Source organism: Rousettus aegyptiacus, unplaced genomic scaffold (genome assembly GCF_014176215.1).
Source record: "Rousettus aegyptiacus isolate mRouAeg1 unplaced genomic scaffold, mRouAeg1.p scaffold_m13_p_8, whole genome shotgun sequence".
NCBI classification, from domain to species: Eukaryota; Metazoa; Chordata; class Mammalia; order Chiroptera; family Pteropodidae; genus Rousettus; species Rousettus aegyptiacus.
The window spans coordinates 55,199,146-55,224,082 of NW_023416311.1; the positions used below are offsets into that span (position 1 = coordinate 55,199,146).

The following is a 24,937-nucleotide window of genomic DNA, read 5'->3' on the forward strand; positions in this document are numbered from 1 at the left end:
AGAATATTTGGCCTGGTTTGTTCCAGCAGTAGTGTGAATAGACTTTTGTCCTTTTGGATCTCTCTACTCATTTCCTTTCAATGATTCTATGGCCATCTTTTAGAGATAAACATGCTAGGAAATGTGGAGGCCCATAGTCTGAAGCTATTGAAGGAAGAGCTTTGTTCAAGTGAGAAGGCAGTTCTCAAACCTTGGAGGTAGATAATTCAGAGGAATATGGATCTGTGCTATATGTACTGGGCCTTGAAAAATGGACACACACTAACTCCTTAAAATAAACAAACCAACCACAGGCCTAACTCAGAGCTCCTTGCCTGGAAGCCTGATTCTCTCCTTGGGGAAGTGGCTGAGAAGAAAGATGAGTGAAGCTGGCAGTGGAATGTCAGTGCTTATTGGAGAACTGATGCTTGGTGTACCAGGAACAAGGAGATGACGTGCTTCCAGGGTTGACACCATGGGTCTTACCAGTCGGTCTAGGTTTGAGAGGAGAAGAGGCACACACTAGTGCCTATCATCGTAACTTGAGGAGAGGTGAGTAGGAATAGAGATGTGTAGTGAGAGAGGTGGAGCTCCGGCATCAGGGATGTCTTATTCAGGAATTTTTCCTTGTGACATTTCTCTGTTTCTGCCCTTCCCCTCTTTCTTTCCCTCAGAATTGCTTGGCTTTGGGCATCTTTTCTCTCAGGTAGGCTCTGTCTACATGGCTGACCCAGCAACTCTCAGCATACATCCCCCTTGCAGTTCCTGGGAGCGAGTCTCAATGGAATGATTTGAATCCCTGCTCCTACCGCTGTGGCCAAGGAATGAGGTGTTTGGCTAGGTCATGTGTGTATCCTTGGATCCAGCAGTGAGGGGCATCTAACCTAAACAGTGTGGATTGAAGGTGGGAAGGAGGCAGGTCCTTAAAAGCAAATCAGATTACAGTTGGCAGGCAGAAGTCTCCAGTGTCCACTTTGGGTTTGGTCCAAAATCAGCAGTTGAGAAGATGAATGATCAGCCATTCAGAAAATCTATCTGTGAGCTGCTGGACTGAGCTGCTGTCCTGGGACACAGTGCTCACTCCAGCCCTGCAGAAGGAGACTGATTTTTTTCTTGTGTTTTTAATATAAAATAAGCATAGAGTATAGAATAAAAAAGTATGCCAACTAGATTGTTAAATGCCTTTTTTCTTGAATAGGTTATATTATTTGTAAAGCCAGAGTACTAAGTACTAGTACTAGTGCTAGAACAGAGTACTAGTTTTAAAATCAGCTGTGGTAAAAATGCTAGCACCTGAGTTAATCCAAAGCTTATCTCATTTATTGAGTCCTAAAATGTTGGAAAATAAACTGTAAAACATACTTTAGGGAGATACTGATGCTCAAGGGATACATACACTGAAGAAGTTAAGGTATCATTCTCTCTATTCTTTCTTGGAGCCTAAAATACAAGCAGGCCTTGATCCATAACTTACTTAGAAGGAGTTTCATTTCTACAAATATGCTTTAGTGGTATTCACACATCACTGCCTCACTTTCTCTTATTGTCCTTGCCATCACACTCTGAGGAAAAAAAAAAATGTTGCCTCTAGAGGATTTGTGGTTTCAGTACAAAGGGAGAGAAGAAATAGTGCAAAAGAAGTATGGCCTAGGCAAACTGTCTTCCAGAGCTCAGTAACCTCTGCAGACCTCACATTTCTCTTCTGTAAGACTGGGGGAATAACATACCTACCTGACAGTGATAGGCAGAGGGTCCAGTGAAGCAGTGTGAGTTCCTGGCCTGTGATAAGTGCTCAATACATATTCATTATTCTCCCATTCCTTCCATGGCCCATCACTGTAAATAGCCTGTTAATGTCGACATTTGGCTTAAAAAGTATTTTCTTTAAAAGTTACACCAGTGTCTTTTGGAGTCTAAAAGGATAATCATTCACACTTAGCTATGAATTAATTCAATTTTATTCTTTCCTCCTAATTCCTGTATAGAAAACTGTAAAATTTGAATAGGGGGTGGAGTGGGTGGGATGGAAGTGAATTAGCTCAATTCGTAGAGTAGAATTCGTGGCAGTGACCTGGACCTGGGCAGATGGTATAGTGAAGGGGAGGGAGCTAAGACTGGAACATAGTGGCGCTGTGAATGGAAGGGCATGGGAAGAGAGATTGCTAACTAAAGACTTTCTTTGATCCAGGACTTTGCCATAGAATGGCTCTGGATCTAGCAAGGGGATGGGAAACTGCCACGTTGTCCTCCTGTTCCTCATAACTTCTTGCTCCCAGAAATTGAGCTAGAACTGCTAGGACTGAATTAAGTGGTCTCATCTGGAAACCAGCCTCCATTTATGACATCGCTTCTGTGGGCAAATGAATCTGACAGACAGCTTTCTAATGAACTTCTGGAACCTCACCAGTTCAGGAAGCCAGGGGCTGCCTGTACATTACAGATAATATTTTCATAATGATTAGCCTTCCTACACTTGCAAATTTCTTTTTACCACATCTTAGAGTGGAGGGCCTCACTTTTAGTTATTTCTTTCACTTGATATATACCTTTTACATAGTATAGACCCCACAATTGTAAAATAAAATGGAATAATCAATATATGACTTTTCTATTGATTAAAGAAAATTTAATTTTTAAAGTACTAGGAGACTGTTCCTCAAGCCATGTGGTCCATTCTCAGGGTTTTATACCAAATTTCTCACTTCCTGGTGTCAGGTTGGTTTCTTGACACATAGTAGGTAATTAATAATGGCTAAAGAATAAGAACAATTGCGGCAAAAGATGTGAAAAACATCTTTTACTCGATATCACCAAGAATCAGAGAATTCTGCAAATTTAAATCATGAGATTATCCTCATATTATTATTATCAATCATTATTGTTCTCATTTCTGCCTATCAAATAGATTGGTGGTGAGTAACTTGGTACAATCTTTCTGAAAAGTGATTTGACGTACATCAAGGGTCTTTTTAAAAATATCATACCCTTTGCTGAATACTTGATTATTTCCTTAAGATAAGAACTTGAGTAAAGATTTAGGGAGAAAGATATTCATCTCAGCTTTTTTACAATTTGAAAAAAAAAATGGTGTGTGGGGGACAATTCTCCAAAAATAAGAGATGAGAGTATAAATTCAAATGATGAAATATTAATTGTATAGAATTTTAATGACGTAAGAAAATTTGACAAGACTTGTAAGCCAAAAAAGAATTTAATAAACACATAATCGTATATCCAGTAAACTTATTTTGTGTACATGGAGGTCCTAGCTGGAGCATAAGCAATTACTTTTGGAACTGAGACATTTCTGAAAATGGCAGGTGGAATGATGGGATGAATCCAGTGGAATTATCTTGGGAAAGAAGTCATCAAGAGGAAGGAGGCCAGGCAGACAGAGCCTCATACACAGGCAAGGTGAGGCTACTCTGAGGAAGACAGGGATGCCTGTCACTCAGTCTGTGGGGGGTTCAGAACATATCTACACTGAGAGAGAGGAGATTTAACTGTGAAAATGATCTGTTACTGTGTAACAAATTATCTCAAAATTTAATAGCTCTAAAAAGAAATTTATCAATTTCATTTATGGTTCTGTGAGCTAACTGGGCTCAGCAGGGCAGTTCTCACTCAGGGTCTCTTATGTGGTCACAGTGAAATAGCAGTTTGGTTTGAGTCGTCTGAAGGCTCAACTGTCTGTATATCCATGGCTGGCAGTTGGTACTGACTGTCCCTTCAGATGTGGCTGTCAACTGGAGCACCTATATGGGGACTCTCTATAATGATTTTTTTTTAATTTAATTTTTTTTTAGGTGAGGCAACCCTTGGTTGACATCACAGATCACAAGGACCTTGTCATCTTATAATCCTTTATTTTTTATTTTTACGCCTACAGCACCTGGTCTTCCTAGGTAGTCTCCCATCCAAGTACTAACCAGGCCTGACCCTGCTTACCTTCCGAAATCAGACAGGATTGGGCTTGTTCAGGGTGGGCATGGCCATAGCCACTATAATGATTATTATTATGTGGTGGCTGGATTCTGAGAGGAAGTGGCCCAAGGACGAGCATTCCAAGATACCCAAGTAGCGATGGCAAACCTTCTTATAACCTAGTCTCAGAAGTCCTAGATCATCCTTTGGGATGCATCCTGTTGGTAAACTAAGTCACTAATCCCAGTCCAGATTCAATGGGTAGAGGATTAGATTTCACCTCTTGATGTGAGGGGCAGCAGGTGCTTACAGGAAGGGAAGGAATTGAGGGCAGCCATATTTCAAGCCCATCTACCACAACCATTTGCAATAAAGAGCTCTAGAAACCGTTGCTGCATAAGACCTAAAGCAGGGCTGTTTGTACCTTAAAGTATAAGCCAAAGAAGGCAGAGAATCCAAGCTTTACAGGAAGTCCAGCCTGGCCTTGGTGTCCTCAGGCTCCAAAGAGCACAGCTGTGCTTCTGTATCTTGAGAAAGTCTCTTGGGGACCAGGAAGGACACAAGTGCATGGCAGCTGTAGCACTCACAACAGTGACCTAAAGAAAAAACTTCAAAGGTGAGCCCTGGCAGTGAAAGTGAGGCACGTGCAAAGGTGTGGAGGCCTCCAGAGTGAATGTCATTATAAGGCTGCAGTTTGGAAAGTAAAGAAAACAGTAGTTACTGAGTTCATCTGAGAAATCCCTTAGAACCTCCCAGAAATAATTCAGAAGACCACTGCAAGATACAGGGGAAGAGTGGGATTTCCAGCAGGAGCATTCAAATACAAGTAACGACTACTAATATCACCCCATATTTTCCCTCCCAACTTGATGCAGAATAGGTTACATTGCCTTAAACGTATGAATACTTATGTTTCTATGTACACACATAAACATACACATGTGCAAAAGTGCTTGGGTGGACCCTCACCGGCTCGTCATCCCCCCAGATTGTCCTTCCAGGCCCCAGAAGTTGTACTTTGTTGACATGCACATCCATAGGCATTTCACTTCAATATCCCTCCGGGCCATTTGATCACACTCCCTTCCTTCCACTTAGTCCCCACGAGTCTTCTTTGGTTCACCCCCAGACATCTTTCCTAACCTCCTGGAAGTTTAATAGCATCACTTTTGCCTTCCACCTTGAAGACAAGTTTCTCAGTTTCCCATAGTTCCCTCTGCAGGAGTGCACACATTCTGGTAAATTCTCCCAATCTTTTGGAGCGTCAGTACAGGCATCATCTCCTGTAGAAAGCCTCCCCGAGCATTCTAGCCTTCTGTCCTCAAAATGATCCATTCCCAAACTGGCCTCCTATGTACTGAGCTCCACTTCCTCGCAGCACTATCCTCAAATAAAGAAAAAAATAAAGTACTAGGTGAATAATTAGGGACAAATGATATGGTATGACATAAATGAACTTTATCTTTTCATTTTCTGGTGTTGAATAGTGTGGCCATTTTATTTAAAAAATATCTTAAGATGCTGATTAGCCATACATTTAAAAAAATATTTAACATCTTTTTATTAATTTCTTGATATCTGAACAATAGTAAACTTTTAAATCCAAAACTCTGTTTTTAAAGAAAGGATTTAGGTAATGTGCTTGAAATTGCCAGACCCAGACAATTACATAAAGTCCGAAAAAAACAGGTGAACTGAACATAAAAAAGTTGAATACAAACTTTTGTTCACAAAATCATAACTTTTTGAATTAGAGACGTTTTATTCTCCCGAGACTATCCCACATTGTTACAATTACATCTACTGAGATTTTATTTTTAAGGTTAAATAATCTGTTTCTCAAATATAAATCTTCTAATGTGATTTCTAATCTTTCTAAGCACAGCCATCTACAGGGCCCTCCAAATTTTTGTGCTAGGAACTGATTTAGGCATCTTTGTTTAATTGCTGATCCTTTTACATTATTTGTTTCAGTTTTCATGTGTTGTTTCCTGTTACTTCCTAAACATGCGTGTAATGCTTAAGAATAATGATGCTTTCGGTGTCTTTTAAAGGTATTTACAGAATGTCTATCTAGGCACTATGGTGAAGTTGCCTGTAGGAGTACATACTTTCCTTAACCGTTTCACATCTGAAGTGAACTATGTGCTCTCAGAAGTCTCTTTGATTAAAAAGTGTATTAATTATAGATTTAATTTTTAAGAACTTGATCTTCATAATGCAAGATCCACTGTGAGAGTCAATGAGCAGGCAAAGTCTAACAGAGGACAGACTTGTAGTGTGAACTTGGCTACTTCACCAGATCCGCCTGTCTGGTGATTTGGCTATCCTCCAGCTGTTTGGGTGATAGACCATAATGTTTCACATAGTGTCTCTCACTGGGACTTGCCCTTGGACCAGAAAACTTCCTCTACACGGCTGTCACACTCCAAGGGGATGCTAGGAGACAATGATGCTTGAGGAAGGGATTTAAAATCGAGCCCTTTTGGCTCAATTTGGGTCACCTCTATAGTCCCAGCTCCAGGGCTCACTGTAGGATCATGCACACCACTGATGGAATTATGTTGTAGGTCAATTTCTCCCTGTGTCTAGTCTTGTCCCCCTCGCTTCCTTACAGATGTGTGTCCTGAGGCACCCACTTCACCCCCTAAATCATCTACATGCAGCTGTCTATCGCAGAGGACATTTCCAAGGAACTCAGACTGAAAGACATCATTGTTGAATTTCTTGAAGTAATCTCTGCATTTTAGGAAGAAATGATTGGATGTCATGGAAACAATGTCAACAGTTTTGAAGAGCTTGGTGACACATGAAGACAATCAAGGGAAGTTTTGTTGGCGGTCACACCCAGGCTTAAAATAACATGGGAGGATGAAGAATTCATAGAAGTGCCAGAGGAGATGGGCGTTAGGGGGCACCAGAGGGCAGTGAAAAGCAGATTGAAAATACTACCAAAAAATCATTAATTATAGATTTAAAAACTTAGTATTTTAAATAAGTGTTCTTAAAAATCACCAACTGCTCATGTAGCAGGAATCTTTGTTAGCTACAAAAATCACACTGTGGCCTGGAGATTCAGGTGCTCCAAAAATTTGTATAAAATTGCCTAACACTATTCATATACTATGTCATCATTGCAAGGATCTGGAATTGGTCTTTCGCTGTCAGATATAAGAATTCTATAAAGTAGTCCTGTAGCATGTATCAGAGTATAAGGTCTTAAAAGGCTTAAAATGATTTTCCTAATAGTATATTTGCCTAGTGCATAACAGCTACTCAGAGGTTTATTGAATGGATACATAAATAAGTAAATAAGTCTGGTAGGTGAATACAAATTCTGGGTATTTTCCTTACTGTTTAGAGGAATGAAACTTCAGTTAAGTTGCACAGTCTAATGGGACTTCCAATGCTTTTGGTTATTGTTGCAGTTAGAACTACTGTTGGTAAGTGTTCTTTTGACTTTTTAAAAAGGTAGAATGAACTAGGAATCTGTTGTTAGAGCATCATCAAAGGTATGAACCAAACATATATGTTCATCAATGTTATTTTGCAATGAAAAATTTGCAATGGCTCAGATTTTAACAGTGCAAAATTTGCAGTGGCTCAAAATTTCAACAATAAGAAAATGCTTAAATAATTATTAAAAACTGGGTTATTATGTAGTAATTGAAAATGTTTTCAAACATTTTTCTTGGTATGCATTTTTAAATAAACTTTATTTTTAGAACAGTTTTAGATATACAGAAAATTTGCACATGTAGTACAGAGTTCTCATGAATTCAGCACCCAATTTCCTCAATTATTAACATCTTACATAAACATGGTACATTTGTTTCAATTGATGAATTGGCATAGGTACATTATTAACTTAAAGTTTATACTTTATTCAGATTACCTTAGTTTTTACCTAATGTCAGTTTTCTGACCAGAGATCCCATTCAGGACATCAAATTACATTTTGTCATATCTCTTTAAGCTCCTATTGGCTATGGCAGTTTCTCAGACTTTGCCTAATTTTGATGATTTTGTAGGTTTGAGGAGTACTGGCTAGATGTTTTGTAGAATGTTTCTCAGTTGGGATTTGTTTGATGTTTTTCTCTGGATTAGACTGGGGTAATGGGTTTTGGGGAGAAAGAACACAGAGATAAAGTGCCATTTGCATTATATCAAGGGTACATACTATAACATGATTTATCATGGTTCATGTTCACCTTGACCACTTGACTGAGGTACTGTTTCTCAGGCTTCTCCTCTATAAAGTTATCCTTTCCCCACCACATGCAATGTACTCTGTGGAAGGATGTCATTATGTACAACTTTCACTTAAGGAGTGGGAAGTTATGTTCCACTTCTTTGAGGATGGAGTCTTTTCCATATATTATTAGAAATTAATCATGGGAGATTTGTCTGCTCTCCCACATTATTTGTGCAGTCACTTATTTATATCAGTGTGGACTCATGGACACTTACATACTTTGGGTTATAACTCAGTACTAATTTACTTTTTTGCTCTGGTTGTTCCAGCTTGGGCACCTGGGGGCTCTGTCGTTTGACCCCTGTGTCCCTTTGACATACTCTCATCATTGTGTGTGTGAGTTTGCTTGAGCACTTACTTACTTTCTTGCTGTAAGAAACTCTAGTCTCATCTTGTATGTTTTCTGTCCTAGTCCTAGAAATAGCCATTTCTCTAAGAATCCCTAGTTCCTTTTACTTGAAACTGATATTAGAAACTAAGAGCTGAGAACTAGATGTACTTATTACTATTGGGGAACATTTTTAATAGCCTAGAACAGTGTTTATTATAATCTGAAATTTTAAAAACACAAAATTTGTTAAAAAGTGATATGAATTGTGTGCATATAAAAGATATAAGTTCAGAGAAAATGAAAAAATGCTAAATGTCAGCAGTTCACTTATCAAAATGTTGTGTGATTTTTGTTTATAATTCACCCCTCAAGTTCTAGATCATGAATCATATACCTTGCAATTAGAAAAAAAGAGTGTTTTTAACATTAACATTATTTTTTAAAAGTAAAATGAGGTAGATTTTGTTAATATTACTCATAATTATTATGCTTCTCTGTCCCACAAATTCTTATTGTAGACACCAGGAGTTGAGCCAGAAGCTGTTATCAACATCTGTTTTGAGGAGAATTTGAGGACAGTTAATGTAATGATAGAAATTTTCTAGCAACCACAAAATTATGAAGTGTCCTTACTGTTACTGAAATTATTCAAGAACAGTTTTATTTATGTCAGGGTTTCTTACACTTCACAAATTCAAGTTTTCTGCCATATTTACCTACCACTTGTGCAATATTTATTTAATAGCTTTTTCCAAATGGATTTTTAAAACTTTAGATACATTTATGAAAAACCTTTTTCATTACCCTAAGTAAAAAAATGTCATGTCAAGAATCGAACTTAATTATAAAACAAAATACAATGGAATAAAACAATGCTATTAAAGTTAAAAGATAAAGTGAAGGATGTCCTGATATAAAGTCAACGTAAGTATAGCCTGAAAAATCCTGCATAGTTTTGGGCCCTGCTTCACCATGTCATCTTAACTTTTTCTTGACCCCTCCGACTAGCCCACACTGTTCTTAATTTAAAGCTTTTTATTCGTCAGAACCTTCCCTGCCACGCTCTGTGTGTGTGTGTGTGTGTGTGTGTGTGTGTGTCTTTTTTCTTTTTCTCTTTTCTTTTTGCTCAGGAACATTGAGTTAATGTCTGCTCACTTGCTGGCTATCAGCTCATCCTGGGGAAGCCATTCCCAGTCTTCCAGATTCGGTCAGATCCCTAGTTTTGTTCTCTTTTTTACGTTCTCTGCTTTGTTGTACTCTTCTTAATAGCAAATGTTGTAATAGTGAGATTATTTGATTGCATCTCTTTTCTACTTTTCCTCCACAAAAGTATGGATCTGTACTCACTGTTGTATTCACAGTGTGTCAGATAGTACCTGGCTCATAAGAGGAACTCACTGAATACTGAAATGAATGAATAAATAAACATAACACTCCCCAAGGTTTTGACATTATAAATTAGTCAATTCTAAACTTTCCTTTTGAGTGCATTTTTTTTTTCTCTGTTCAATTTGTTTCTTTCCCAGGTCATGTTAAATTTGACTAAGCAATAATGAGGGATAGGAAATAAAAAAGTTAACTTTTTGTACCCGTGAGAAAGAATTTGAGGTTCAGGCCTTATGCATCTTCCTTAGCTAATGCCATTCCAGCTATTTCCCAAAATCAGTGGCCTAACTTTCACATAGAATACCTGTAATATGGCAAAGCTAGAGCTTTAACACATTAAAATTTATGTATGACTACTAAATTAGGAAAAAAGATTATGTACCACTTAGATAATTTTGCATAATCATAATGGTATGTTTATCAGGCTGCAGGCCACACTGACTGTTGTTTGACTAGTGGAAGAAGGGTGAAAAAGACCGTTTTTAAAGAAGTTATTTATTTTACTAAAGAAATTACCTTATTACAATCATAGTTAATGGTGTACAGGTTTCCTTTTTTTCTCTCTCTCCTTTTAGCCCTATTTCTAAAGAGTTGTATCAGGCAGGACCCATTGTAAGGAAAGCACAAACCATTCTGAGTATTCAAAGCAAAGGGAGAATTGGCTACACAGATGGTGGAGAAGCCAGGAAGCCAAATGGGGAATCAGGAGGCAAGCTGTAGTTTGGCAAGAGCAGGCAGTCACTATTACCCTTAGGCTGGGTGGACAAAGGTTGGAGGTGATTGGAGCCCAATGGTTGGGGTCAGCTAGTGAAGAAGGTTCCACATTGGAATTATAGGTGATGGAGGAATGGAGCTATGGGAGACATACCACCCTGGCTAGAGCATCCTCCAGAGGCATAAAAGTGAGAGAAGAAATACTCTGGTTTCTCCCTTCTAGCTCCCCTCCCACTGGCTGAACTCAGTCAGATGCCAGCTGACAGACAGCCATCAGGAGTCTGAGATGAGTAAGAGGAGTGCAAGGAATAGCTCCATTGACAGACAGGTCCTGGACCAGAACAGATATTGTGCCATGTTCTGCTCTGGGTGGAGAGGATAAAATTTTTGCTCTCTCCCTGGGCCATTTCAGTAGACTTTACTAATACCTGTCAGGAAAGAAATACACATTTATCTTCCTTCCTTCCTTCCTTCCTTCCTTCCTTCCTTCCTTCCTTCCTTCCTTCCTTCCTTCCTTCCTTCTTTCCTTTCCTCCTTCCCTCCTTCCTTCCCTCCTTCCCTCCCTCCCTTCTCCTCTCCCTCCCTTCTCCTCTCCCTTCCTTCTTCCTTCTTCCCTTCTTTTTCTTCTTGAAATATGAAAAAATAAATTAATAAAACAAAGGAAGAAAGACATAAGATGATTTAAACTAGGATTTTGCCCATTTACGTGCCGCATGGCAAGACTGTGGATTTTGACCAAGAGCTCCATGAAGTACCATGTTTAGCCCTTTAGAAGCATCTGAGGCTTCTGATGAGGCACCAGGTCCCTGAGCTACAGATGAGCTGCCTTCCTTTGTGCTGGTTTGTGACCGAACTTCTGCCCGAGCAGTGCTGGGATATACAGATTGCTTAGGGAGGGCGATGACTCACTGATTTCTCTGGAAGAATGGTTGAGAAGTTCTGGGTCCTAATCCTTAAAGGCAGGATAAATTTAGATGCTAAGGATATTAGCTTGAGTCTTTAAATCCTGGTTCTCTGACCCTCTGCTTTTTAGGAAATGTCTAACCTTTGTTCTCTGTACTCTTGTTTAAAATAGGAAACATGAATCACAACCCTTTAATTTTATCCTTTCTAAAGAAAGGATTAACATCGGCTATTTTCAGTGTCCTCAGCACATCCTTCCAGCCTCAGGCTCTAGAACCTGTAACCTTCCCGTAATTCACAGAGCTAGGATGGGATCAGTGTACTGGGGGGACCATCTTGGCTTTGCAGTGTCATTCAGTTTACTCACCTCCTCCTCTGAGCAGAAAGTTTTTGTTCTCTTTCCTTCTCAGCCTTAGCATATGGCCAAGAAATGAAAGAATGGATTCTAAAAATGTCCACTGTTCTTTTCCCTAAATTTTCAAAATTCTATTAATTCCTTAGAATTATGGTAAATTCTAATTACCTAAAATTTTTCTGTTTCCATTTATGCATTCCACTCGCCATCACTTATCAAAGGCTAGTTCTATGGCAGAAACTGTGCGAGCACTGGGAGTAAAAATACTATTGTTAAGACATGGTTGCCTCTCGAGTTAACAGGTAGAGAAAGCTATTTGTTCCTATTTGGAAAGATCTGCGTAGGAATGAGAACTTCTAAGTCATGTAGTGTCCAGTAACCCCTATCAATTTGAAATATAACACTGGCTTTCACACTTTCATGAATGACTATGCCCATATTAAGAAATACATTTTATATAACTTTCTGTACACATACCCATGAATACAAATATACTTTAAAATTCAAGAAATTTATTATGATAATTTCTGATATTTTCCATTCTATTCCATTCCTTTTTTTATAAAGTTGCTGGTTTCGACCCATTTTAGTGATTTTATTATACATTAATGAGTTGAAATACAACATTTGGAAAAAGTCGATATCAATGTAATTTTGAAGTGTTAAATTAGTATAACAATGTTCCCAGAAGCTAACTGACTTAGAGATAAATCACAGTGCTGGTGAGTGGAAGTGTCAGACTGGAGTTGACCTCATGGAGCGCAGTTCTCTGACCTGCTTCTAAATTTCTATGGCACCTATATAGATAGTTAACTTCATAATATATACAGTGGTTTTTGAAATGTATTTGTCTTAAAGTTTAACCTTTTAACTTTAATGAATTAAGATGTTAATTTAAGTTATTACTTTGTCTTTTCTCATTATATTTTAAGCATCTTGACATAGTCTACATTTCATTATAGCCCCGCATGACTCAGCATAATAACTGATATAGAAAAGTCAATGTTAATTTTATTTGAGATTAAATATGAAAGGCATTATTTGTAGATGATCAGAAAGGACACAATGCTTGATTAACAATTAAGCTTGTGGTTAAAATGTAAGCTCTGGAGTCAGTTTTCATAGGTAGAATTCTGGCTCCACCATTTACTAGCCGTGTGACATTAGGTAAGTTATTTAACAACTCCGTTCCTTCATGTCCTCATCTAGAAATTGGGATAATTATACTAATTATCTCACGGGGTTGTTTTGAGGATTAAATGCATGTAAAGTACTTAAGATAGTGCTTGGCACATACTAAACCCACAACAAATGTTAGCAATATTATCATCATCTCTAATTGACTTTATAGGTAGCTTATAAAAGAATATTATCAGTGGAAAATTTAGAATCTTGAATATAAAGTTGATTTTTAGGAATTCAACAGGGAAGGGAATTATTTGAAGCTCTTTTGGTCTATTATGAATGAAATACTTTAGTAGTGTATGGTTTGAAAGACTATCACTGACATTTTTATTGACTGAATTTTTAGCAGCAGCAGTAAAATTATCTGACTTGAATTAAACAACCTCAGATTATTTTGCTAGTTCAATAAGAAGTTAATATGATAATAGGTATTTTGTAGCCCAGACTGCAAGTATATTGAGCGATCATAGAAACTGAAAGCTGAACAATTGACTGTCTGCCCTTAGGATATTGGATTATGCAACTTTACAATTTCCTCAACCCTTCCCACCTTGTCCCCTCCACAATGTTCCATACACAATGAATTGAAATGTTTTCTTTTAGAACCTTTAATAGTCTTGTCTTTGTATGATTTAGTTTAGATTTACATATTAATTATTTTCTTAGTGCTTATATACCTTGATTTTAATTGACTGATGTGTCCTGTGGCTATAAAAGGATGTGTCAGTTTGTTTCTTTCTTTAGTAACTCTTTTTATGTATTTTCATTGGGAAAAGGCAAAGACAGAGGTTTGTTATGGAAGGTTAATATAGGAGGATACTTCATACAACATCTGTGTTTGCAGTACATTGTTTCATTGCATCTTGGTAACTTTTCTGTTAAATTTGAGCTAGTACATGTTATGCTTTGTCCTTTTTTGTTGTTTTGAATGTAGTTATTAAACTTATTGTGGTCAGAGGAACTCCTAGGATTATAACAGGAAAATTCTTGTCCCATTCCCTGGCAATTATCTTGTACAGTATGCTGATAAAAATTCTTGTAGCGTAAATAAAAATAATAAAGGATAGCTTAGAAATAAAGTTTTTTATATACGTGGAATTTAAAAAAATTTCTCTTTTGTGTTCTCACTCTCATCTTGGTCTTTTGTATATTCTACTAGTTACCTTATAATCTGCCATATTTATTGTACTAGCTACTGATATAATTTTTCAAATGTACTAAGTATTTGTAAAAAATTTATTTTCGATTACTCTTGACAGTCAATATTATTAATATTATTTTATATTAGTTTCAGGTGTATGGAATAATGATTAGACATCTATATAATTTACAAGATGATCTCTGATTAGTCTAGTACCCACATGGCACTATCCAGTTATTACAATATTATTGACTATATTCCCTATACTGTACTTTACATCTCCTTGACTAATTCGTATTTCTAATTCTTTCACCTTTTCACCCAGCCCCCCTAACCATCTGACAGCCATCAGTTTGTTCTCTATATCTATGAATCTGATTTTGTTTTGTGTGTTTGTTTATTTTAGTCTTTAGATTCCATATATAAGTGAGATCATGTGGTATTTGTCTTTCTCAGTTTGACTTATTTTATTTAGCATAATACCCTCTAGGTATTACCATTCACGTTGTCCCAAATGGTAAATTTTGTTCTTTTTTATGGCTGAGTAATATTCCATTGTATATATGTACTGCTTCTCCTTTATTCAGTTGTCTGTTGATGGGCATTAAGGTTGCTTCCATATCTTAGCTGTTGTGAATAGCACTGCAACAAACATAGGGGTACATATATCTTTTCGAATTAGTATTTTGAGTTTCTTCAGATAAATACCCAGAGGTAGAATTGCTGGGTCATGAGATAGTTTTATTTATTTTTTTAAACTCTTTGACCTCTTGGGTATTTTTTTCCTTAAATGAATGATCTACGTGTTAGTCAGAACTGCTACATGGTAAAGAACTGTTTTTAAATATAGTCATGTGGAATGTACATAAATGACCTTATTCCTCTGTTCTACCAGATTAATGTATCATTAGATGGGCAGGTTGCCAATTTATTCATAGTTTTAGCTGTATTTGCTACACTGTTTTATCTTTGGGAATTAAATCTGTGCTATTGCTAGTATGGAGTCTAGTAGTTATGATTTTTAGCTCCATTCTCACATCTATGTTTTGTCAACTAAAGGCAGAAAAAAGTGAGGATTAGAAATGTGTGTGTATATGTGTATACATGTATATATATATAGAAATGGAGCTCCTAAGAAATAGAATTGTAAAAGTGCAGATACTAGACCCAAACCATGTAGGTTCAGATCCCAGTTTGCTATTTATGTAAGGGAAAATACAAATGAAAAATTAGAGGTTTAATTCTCCTTAAAAATAAGGGGAGGGACTTCTACCTCTTTCCTTTTCATAGAGCATTTACTTTAGAAAACTTGTCATTGTAAGTTATTTCTCTGTCTTTTTGAAATGTGAGTAAAACTTTTAAAACACTATTATTAGGCTCTTAACAGCTTTAAGACCCAGGAATGACTTTCTCAAAGGCCTTAGGAACCACCTCTTTGACATGTAATCATCAAGGAAGATAGCACCCCTATCTCTCAGTTTCTATGGGAGGAAAGGCGCCTAACATATAGGTTTGTACGAGGCCCTGAAACTACCTTCTGTCATAAAGGCTGAGATATTTATTTTTTCCTTTGGATAAAGCCAGTTAGCTAACATGGATGATCACCCTGATTACCAGGTGAATTTAAGATGAACATGCATGACAAACAGTGCATCAGATCTTACTTGAGGCCTAGTTATTGTTTGTGTTGCAAACACGTATTTAATAGGCTGTATCTGCTTGGCTATAAAAAGGGTGAGATTTCTTTCTGTCTTTGCAACCTCTGAGTGAATTACCTCTGATGCACATCACATTCTGATTTGATGCTTATTCAATAATGAAACTTCTTTCTCTTCTAACTTTGTGGAGAGGTTTTCTATGTTGGGAAAATTTTGTCTTTTAATTATATTCCCCAATATTTACTAGATATGTGATTTGGGGCAAGTTTCTGAATATTTTTGCACCTCTCATTCCTAATCTGTTAATTGTAGATAATAGTGTTATTTACTACTACTGTTACTAGGATTATTATGGGGATTAAACGACTAAAAATATGTAAAGTGATGCCCCGGTAAAACCTAATCCTGGACTCACTTCATAGTTCCCATCTTTTCTGGTCCACAGATGTATGCCACCAGTTGCTCTGGGCTTGAAAACAGCCTCTCTCCCTCTAGCCCCCTTTTATAGTTGCTCCTTTCTTTTTCCGTTTAAACCAGTCTTATCTTTCTTTTACCACTGGGTATTTTCTATGAACTTAATTTATCCGTTATTTTCATGGTTCTTCATTACTACATCATCAAGAGGTAAATGTCTAACAAAGTAATTTCCCTTGTTCTCATAATTTATGGCCATATTGTGTCCCAGCCTCACCTAACCTATTCATTCTGGGCCTTCTCTCATCTGCCTGATGTGTGGGAGTCACTTAGCCAATTTTTAGTTGTTTCCCCCATACCCCGAGGAAATTTTTCCCTATGTAGTTGTAGATTTGGTGTGTGTCTTGGAGGAGGTGAGTTCAGGATCTTCTTATGTCGCCATATTGAATCAGCACCCCTGAAAGTTTTAATTTTGACAGTAACGTTAATGATTTCTTTGGGGGAATGGCATTTTATGAGTAGGTGCTTTATTTTTTAAAGGCAGCTTTATTGCAGAATAATTGTCACACAAATTTCACATGTTAAATGTGTACAATTTGATGAGTTTTGAAATACGTATATACCTGCAATATCTTCATTGCAATCTAGATTAAAAAAACAAAACAAAACAAAACAAAACAAACATTTCCATGGACCCAGAAAGTTTTCTTGTGACACTTTTTAATCCCTCCCTCCCTCCATTCCCTTCTGTGGGCCAGCATTGATCTAATGGATGTCATTGTGGATTTAGTTTGCATTTTCTAGAATTTTACGTGAGATTATATAGTATATATATTTTAGGGAGCCTAGATTTTCTTAGCCTAATGATTTTGAGATTTATTTATGTTGTTGCAGATATTAATAGTTTGTTCCTCTTTATTGCTGAGTATCTCCATTGTACAGATATGCTTTAATTTGTTCTTCCATTCACCTGCTACTATTAGGGTTATTAGAGTTGTGTTTTAAATGAATAAAGGCTATTTTCATCAGAATGAAATATTACACATTTTTCTGAGAACTTTTTTTTCTTACTAAACCTTCCAATAGGCATTTTGATTCATAACATTATTGATGTTCATTAAACTCTGTACTTGATATATGTTTTTATTTTTTTCTATCTATTTTTACCCAGTGAGAGACTATGGTTCAGTATTTCCTTTTTTGGCAAGTATGTAACTTTTTCACTCTTCAGACTATTTTGCTTTGCAGAGTTGTGCTTTAAATCTCCTCCAGAAGAGGAAATGACTCATTTCTATACAATAGCATGTAGGTGTTCCGTGAATGTTGCTGCTAGGTAGAAATAGACTATAATGCCGGTGCAAATGGAGTTTTACAGCTGCTAAAATCTGAAGGATTTTAATTTTCTAAGGAATTTAAATTGGGGGACAGTAACTTCAGAAGTTGGTGAGGGCTCTGTGTTATGAGGAACTTTGGGTAAATCAAAAAGAAGTATCAATGTTATGAAATTGCTGATGGCCTAATGCAAGAATCGTGTATTCTTTGAGATGCTTTTTTCCCTTTAAAATAGTGATTGGGATTGTGCAAATTTGAGTAGAGTGATGCCCTAGGTGTAGTGTAGGCCTCATATGTCAGATCACCCAAATCTATTTTTAAGATTTCTGACTGTTATAGATTCACAGAAATCTCTCATTCTACGTGTTTTTCAGCCTGCTGTGGCATAAAGAAATGAGGAAGTGGGTTGTAAAGTTATCTTCCTTTGCAGTCTCCTTAATATTCTAAAAATAATGGCATTGTCCTTATTTTGGAGACTGTGAGAAGATGAGTTGCAAATATCACATGGTCTTGCAAAGCAGTTACCATATTGAGACATGAGAATGAGCTTTACTTGTTTAGAAAGACTGATGTGAACATTTTTAGGCACAATTGCCACATGGAATAGAGCTTACTAAATATGGGTAGTAATATGTAGTAGATATCTGGCTAATTAATTTGTTTTTCTTAATTTATGACAGTGCCTTGAGCAGCACCTTATATATAGTATGTACTTTAAATAAAGTTTAGTAAAAATAGATAAATTAAAAACTGAAAGATGGTATGAAAAAATTTAAATTCTCCCTTGAGGTGTGATTGTGAAAATATTCTTTAAACTTTTACAATTCATTGAAATACATATAACCATTTTGATTTTTTTACAACTGTTAAATATTTTGACCATTTAAAAGTGTGTAGTATTACACCATAGGTAGCATCTCCTTGGATTTGTGAAAACTCATCCAGAATCTGTATTGAAGAATGAAATGTCAAAAAAAGAGAAAAATATTGGAATATATGGTTGGTTGAGAATAAAATATGATAACTAATATTTATAGTCTAAAATATCCTACTAGGATGTTTTCTAATATGTGCTCTTAATTAATTAATATGAAAATAATGTGTATGTATGTTAATGGACAGCAAAAAAGGAAATACTAGGATTTAATTGGTTAGAATATATGCTATAAGTATGAAAAGAAATGTAGATATTAAAAGAACGTTGAGAATGATTCCTAACTAAGGTAGATGGTTGTTTTGATTAAACCCCAAATGGTCTGCTGCTAAGACCTCAATGTGTATGACCAAGTTTGAATCTGCTTAGGTATATGCAGCTAATGAAGGTCTCTAGCCTGGACCTGCTATCAGGTCTCAGCCTTTGGATAGCACAAGAGCAAATACCCATCTTAACATTTCATCCCTGAACTTGTTAACGTCATGTTGAACCTATACAACATCTCTTATATATGCAAGGTATGGAATTCAATTTAAGGTTAATGTCTGAAGGTTAACTTTTAAACATGAGTGAGTATTGTACATTTAACCTTAATTGATAATAGCCTTATGTGCTTTTTATGTTAAATGTTTTTGAATTCCGAATAATTAAATAAATAGAGGATTAGATGGACAAATAACACAAAGACTGAGATGTTGCATTAACTAGATAACTTTATGAAGAACATTATTTTCAACAAATAAATGTTTATAAAACTATAAAATTTACATGTATATTATAAAAATGTACATAACAATGCATGGAAGAAGAATATAGATGAGTCATAATCTATAGAATTCAAATTTTGTAGAAACTTTAGGACTCAAAAATTTTTGAGGAAGAAAAATTACACAATGTATAATAGCATCTATGAGAAATCTTTTTTAGTTAGACATAATAAATAAAATACAAAGTGTGAAAGAAAGGGTAGAAAAAGTGATGTACCTCAAAATCTCAACCAATTTCTATTGAAAGTGAGCATAGCATCAGTTTAGTAAAGCAGTTGTGGCATGTTAACTGTAGGAGCAGTATAGTGACTGTTAGGGTTGATAAAAAAATATAAAATAAGTTTTACATGAAACTATAATTATTCTAACAGAAATTAACATGTCTATTATTCTCACAGTCCATAAATTCATCGTGTTATGGGGAAATTGACTTCAGCGTCAGCTTTGGCCAAATGTGCAGGCCAGAGGGAACAGCCAGGGCAAAGGCTCTGACTTCGGTGTATATCTGGGGTGAACTAGGAGGATGGAGGAGGCCTTAGTGGCTGGGGTGGGAGAGTGAGGTGGGGAGTGGAAGGAGGAGAGATCATAGAGCTAACATGGGGCCAGATTAGAGAGGGCTTTATAGATTTTGTGAACACTTTTGACTATTCCTCTGTATGACATGCCAAGTGTTGGAAGATTTTTAACAAAGTAATAACAGGATGTGACTTAGATTAAAAGAATCGCTATGGCTGTTAGGTTGGGAATAGACTAGGGGTATAGACAACAGTGTAAGCAAAGACCAAAGGAGGCTGATGGTCTGGAATTCCTGGAGAGATTCTGGCTTTATCTCCTGCTGGAACCTGGGCCCATAGCGTATGTGCCCCCATCCCACCGCAGGACTTTTACAGATGCGGATCTTATGAAATGCCTTTCCCCTTGCCTAACTAACTTCTCCTGTCTTTCAGATCTCTTTTTAAACACTGCTTTTTCAAAAAAGAGGTCTTCCATGACCATCTCTCAGACTACAATAGGTTCTCACTGTTACATATTCTCAAGGCTCCTAGCTATTTTCCTTCTTGTAGTTTAATTGTAAATATATGATTAAATGAGTCAACACCCCTTGAAGTCTTCACTCCTTGAAAAATCTATACTTCATGAGGACAGAAACTTATGACATCTAATAAATACTTGCTGGATGACTTGTGAATGAGTAAATATGTGATCGAATGGATGAAATAATGAAGTGGAAAAAAGACTCTAAACCTGTGACCAAAATATTCAATAAACTGAGCTTTTGGTGACTGCAGTGAGAGAGATAGGGTGGTATATTCAAATGTCAGGAACCTCATAGGAGAGGTCATCTCTCTTGACCAACCACTGAGAGCAGGTACTCTTTGCCTTTATCTCCTTAGTCCTTTAAAATTAGAAGAGCAAAGAAGGGAATTGTAAATATGTACCCAAGAGTCTATGTAACTAAGTGTAGGAAAATGTCTATGGCGAGGGAAAATAATTGGCAAATTTATTGAACATCTTTAACCCAAGCCAGATAGTCTCTGAATGAAGACATTCAGTCTTTGATTAGAGATCTCTAGGAGTGATTACTGTTTGTATCTTATGTGTGATTTTCACAGGTTTTATAATTCAATCCTAGAATTAGACTCACCAGATATGTCTTGTGACAACGCTTTTAATTAAACTCTTTATTGAAACCTGCAGCTGTGAAAATAAATAAACCTCAAAACACAGTAAATAAATTTCAGAGGACTTTTCGGTTATGGGCATGACCCGAAAGAGATATTTCCTGAAAATGGAATGTGCTTGGATGTACATCATAACATTTTCGTAATTTTGCCACTGGAGGGCTCAATGGCCTTTTTAAAGTTCCTTTTAGAAACCCAGATTTTATGTTTGTATAACAATGAGACTTTGAGACAAAATTTTTTTCTCCCTCTTTTGAGGAAACCTGTTTTTTTTTTGTTTTGTTTTGTTTTGTCGGTGGCAGGAATGTACATTTAGATCCCCAAGTGCTTGTGTCATCACAGCCAAAAAGCTTTTGTAAATGCCCTAAACAATGAAAATTCTTGTCATTGCTGCATGTAGACTGAAATAAAATAGGCTGCACTAATCTTTCTCCCAGAGAATACAAGGGAACTGAGATTATACCAAGCAAGACGTTCAGCATGTGCATGTGCATTTGCGGTGTGCTTGCCTGTGTATGCTGATGGCAGTATGGAGGAGAGATGGGGTAGGGAGGACTGAGAGGTCAGCAATAGTTCAGGAATTATATGACTAACATAGTTGGGGTGGCAAGGGGACTAATTTTTAAGAACTAATTGGAAAGGATACAGGGGTGAGTGTCAGGGAAATAGTGGTCATGGACGGTTGCAAGATTCCTTGTTGCATGCTCTCTTACAAAGATTGTGATTGTGGTTCCTTTCCTGTGTGTGTTATATGCACGTGTGGTGCAACTTCTCTGAGGCTGGTGCTGCAGCATGAATTAAGTGAAGGAATTATGACATGAGTGCTACATCAGTTTGGCATGTGCATAATTTTTTGTGATGTTTAGGAGGCATCCAGGGGGTAACAGTGAGGCATTATGCAAAAACTTGGAGACAGTGTTGGCCCCCAGGTAAAAATATAAAGTCAACATAAAGCTAAGAAGTGGAAATATCAGAACGGTCCTCCCAGATTTGGTAAAACTTAACTATAAATTAATTGGAGAATTAACACATTTAAAGATAAATAATATGCCAATTAGAAGGGAGTCAATTACTCAGACTGAATCCTACATAGAGAAGAGAATCTGAGAAATAAACTTCAGAGGGGCCTGGCCAAAAACCACTTAAGAAGGCTGACAGGAAACTTTATTTCTTGTGACTTCCCCACCACGGTGAAGAATGCTTATACCTCTAAAATTGTGAATCATCAATGAATTCTCCTTGTTTTGGTTTCATCCTTATTCAGCTGCATGTGGTTTATGACTTGACCTTTCATATGTTTGCCTATTGCAGAGAATATACTGGTCATATCAATATGAGTATTCAGATTCAGGTGTCAGGCTTATGACAGTAGCTCAGCATCTGCAAGGGTGGTGTGCCAGAAGAATCAGGTTCTCAGCTGGCAGAGTTGAGAACAAGGTTCTGGATTATGGCAGTGTCGCCGTGGTAAATGCCACTTTCTTAGGCCGTTTGCCATTTGCCAGTGGGCTTGACGCTGCCTTTCACTGTCCACCTTCCTTTTAATCTCTATAAATCCTCCTAAATGTTTCACAGAGTAAATCAAGAGAAGAGGCCGAGACCAGGAAAATGTTAATTTTCTAAAGGAAATACCAAGTATAGTTAAAAATTTTCACATTACGTTTTATTTATGAAATAAAGTGAATATTTACTATGTACTTAACATTTTGATTTTTCTGCTTTTGTATTCACTGCAATTTGCCAAGAAAATAAAGTGCAATGAATATCTTTCTTCCTTGGAAACTTGGTTTCCTTGCTATGAGATTGCAGCTACACCTTCTTGTCAAAGAAGCTCCCTGGGTAGGCAGAGGACAGCCGACAAGGGACGTAGCTGTTGAGCTCCTTACCTCCATCATGCCTACAAGAACCGAAGCAGTTCCTTCACTCAAGGGTTTGCACTCCATCCTACCAGTGATTTTCTTCTGGGTGGAGTCCAAGCTTTCTGCAACTTGCTGTGTCCCTATCAGCCTATTTTGAAGTTACCTTCAGCAAGTGTTTTTGGGGAAGTTCAGTCGTGGCTTAGTAATAGTGCCTGATGGTTCTGGGAAAAGGTTAAGGGGTGGCGAAATAGCAGCCACCATCTCTTCTAGACTGTGTATGAATGTGTCACCTGGCAGAGTGCCACCTTGCTGATCTTAGAGGATTGGGGGATTACTGGTTCAAGAATCAGGTCAAAAAAGAGGGACTCTAGATAATTAGTACATACTCAGCATTCCTACGTACTTTCTAGGGATGTTGGCTGATACAAAAGTGGCTTAGACTGCGAGGTTACGAGAAAGAATCAGAACACCTAACAAAAAGTGGCTTCAGTATGAAGCCCCTCATAAATCTCACTTAATGGGGAGTTTTGAGGTTCCAGGGTCAGTTTGGCAGCTCAGCAGTGTCTCCAAGACTGAGGTGATCTTCTTATTTTCCTTCTGGATCCATTAGGATGTCAGTGAAGTCTTTTTTTCATGGTCACAGGATGATTTCAGAAGTTCTGATTATCTTCTGTTTCTGGATGCATTATATGCACATGTGGTTCACCCTCTCTGAGGCCGATTCAGAGCATAGGTTGGGCAAAGGATTTTGATGTGATCACCATGTTTTGGCATCTGTATATGCACGCGCACGCGTGTGTGTGTGTGTGTGTGTGTGTGTGTGTGTGTGAGAGAGAGAGAGAGAGAGAGAGAGAAAGAGATTGATTGATTGATTTTTAGCAGGGAACAAGTGGAGAATGTCTTTATGCATCTCCCTTTTCACCAAGGAGGAAAATCCTTTCCATGATCATCCAGCAGGCTTTATTTAAGGTCTTTTGGTCAGAAATAGTTTGCATGCCCACCTTTTATCCAATTATCAGCAGAAGCTATATATAGTCATAATTGATCTCCTAGGAATGGGCACATTCTTACTCAGGGGACCTCATAGGAAATAAAGGATGTAACATAGAAGGAAGATGGCTAGTTTAACTGTTTTTTTCAAGATCTGAAAAGAGTTGTTTATTTAAATGACATTAAAAATAATTTAGAATGTCTTTAAACAAAGAATGTGCAGACAAGAAAGTGGTATTGTACATTGGATCTTATTGGGGGTGAGCATATTTATTTACTAAAGATTTTTGGAAAATGGAATGGATGGATTTTTACTACAACATAAATCAGCCTTGCTTGGAGGCCGGGGAATGGACTAAGTGACCTTCAGAGTTTCCTTTGTCATGTTGCTAAGGAGAAATGTTATCAACAAGGATTTAAATATGAACTGCATTCAAATTGTTGTAAATAGGTATGGCCTCTTAAGGTTTGAGAGACAAGTTCTAAAGTATAATCTAATTCATTTCTGTGATTATTTGCTTCTAGTTCAATTGGCCTTAACTGTTTATAAAAATTAGGAGCTTTTTAAACATGTACATTCTAGGCATACTTTCCAGAGATGTTGATTCAGAAGATATATTTGTTTTTTATTGCCGCATAACAAATTACCAAATTATACATAATAAGTTATACTTAGCAGCATAAAACAATGCCTATTTATTACTTTGCAGTTCTGTAGTCAGAAGTAGTTTGGGTGGGTTTAATTGGATTCTCTACTTAGGGTCGCAAAAGGTTGAAATGAAGATGTCAACTGGGCTGGGCTCTTAGCTAAAGGCTCTAGGTAACAATTTGCTTCCAAGCTCCCTCCAGTTGTTGGTAGAATTTACTTCCTTGTGGTTGTAGGACTGAGGCCCCCTTTGTCTTGCCACATAGCTGTTGACTAAGGATCCTTCTCAGCCCCTAAAGGCTGCTCTTGGGTCCTTGTCACATGGTTTCCTCCATCACAGCAGCAGAAACCTCCCTCATGTCAAATTCGTCTCATATTTGAATCACTCTGACTTCTCCTTCTGCAACTAGCCAGAGAAACTCTGCTTTTAAAGGGCTCAGATAATTAAGTGAAGCCCACCTGGATAATTTCTTAAAGTTAACTGA

At 37.1% G+C, this 24,937-nt stretch overlaps 1 protein-coding gene and 1 pseudogene across 5 annotated transcripts in view; one reads left to right on the top strand and one right to left on the bottom strand.

The window, feature by feature from the left end:
- Positions 1–24,937, top strand: part of MCTP1 (multiple C2 and transmembrane domain containing 1) — a 432,111-nt gene that overhangs the window by 14,755 nt on the left and 392,419 nt on the right. The gene's annotated exons all lie outside the window — the stretch shown is intronic.
- Positions 3,860–3,979, bottom strand: LOC118607003 (annotated as a pseudogene).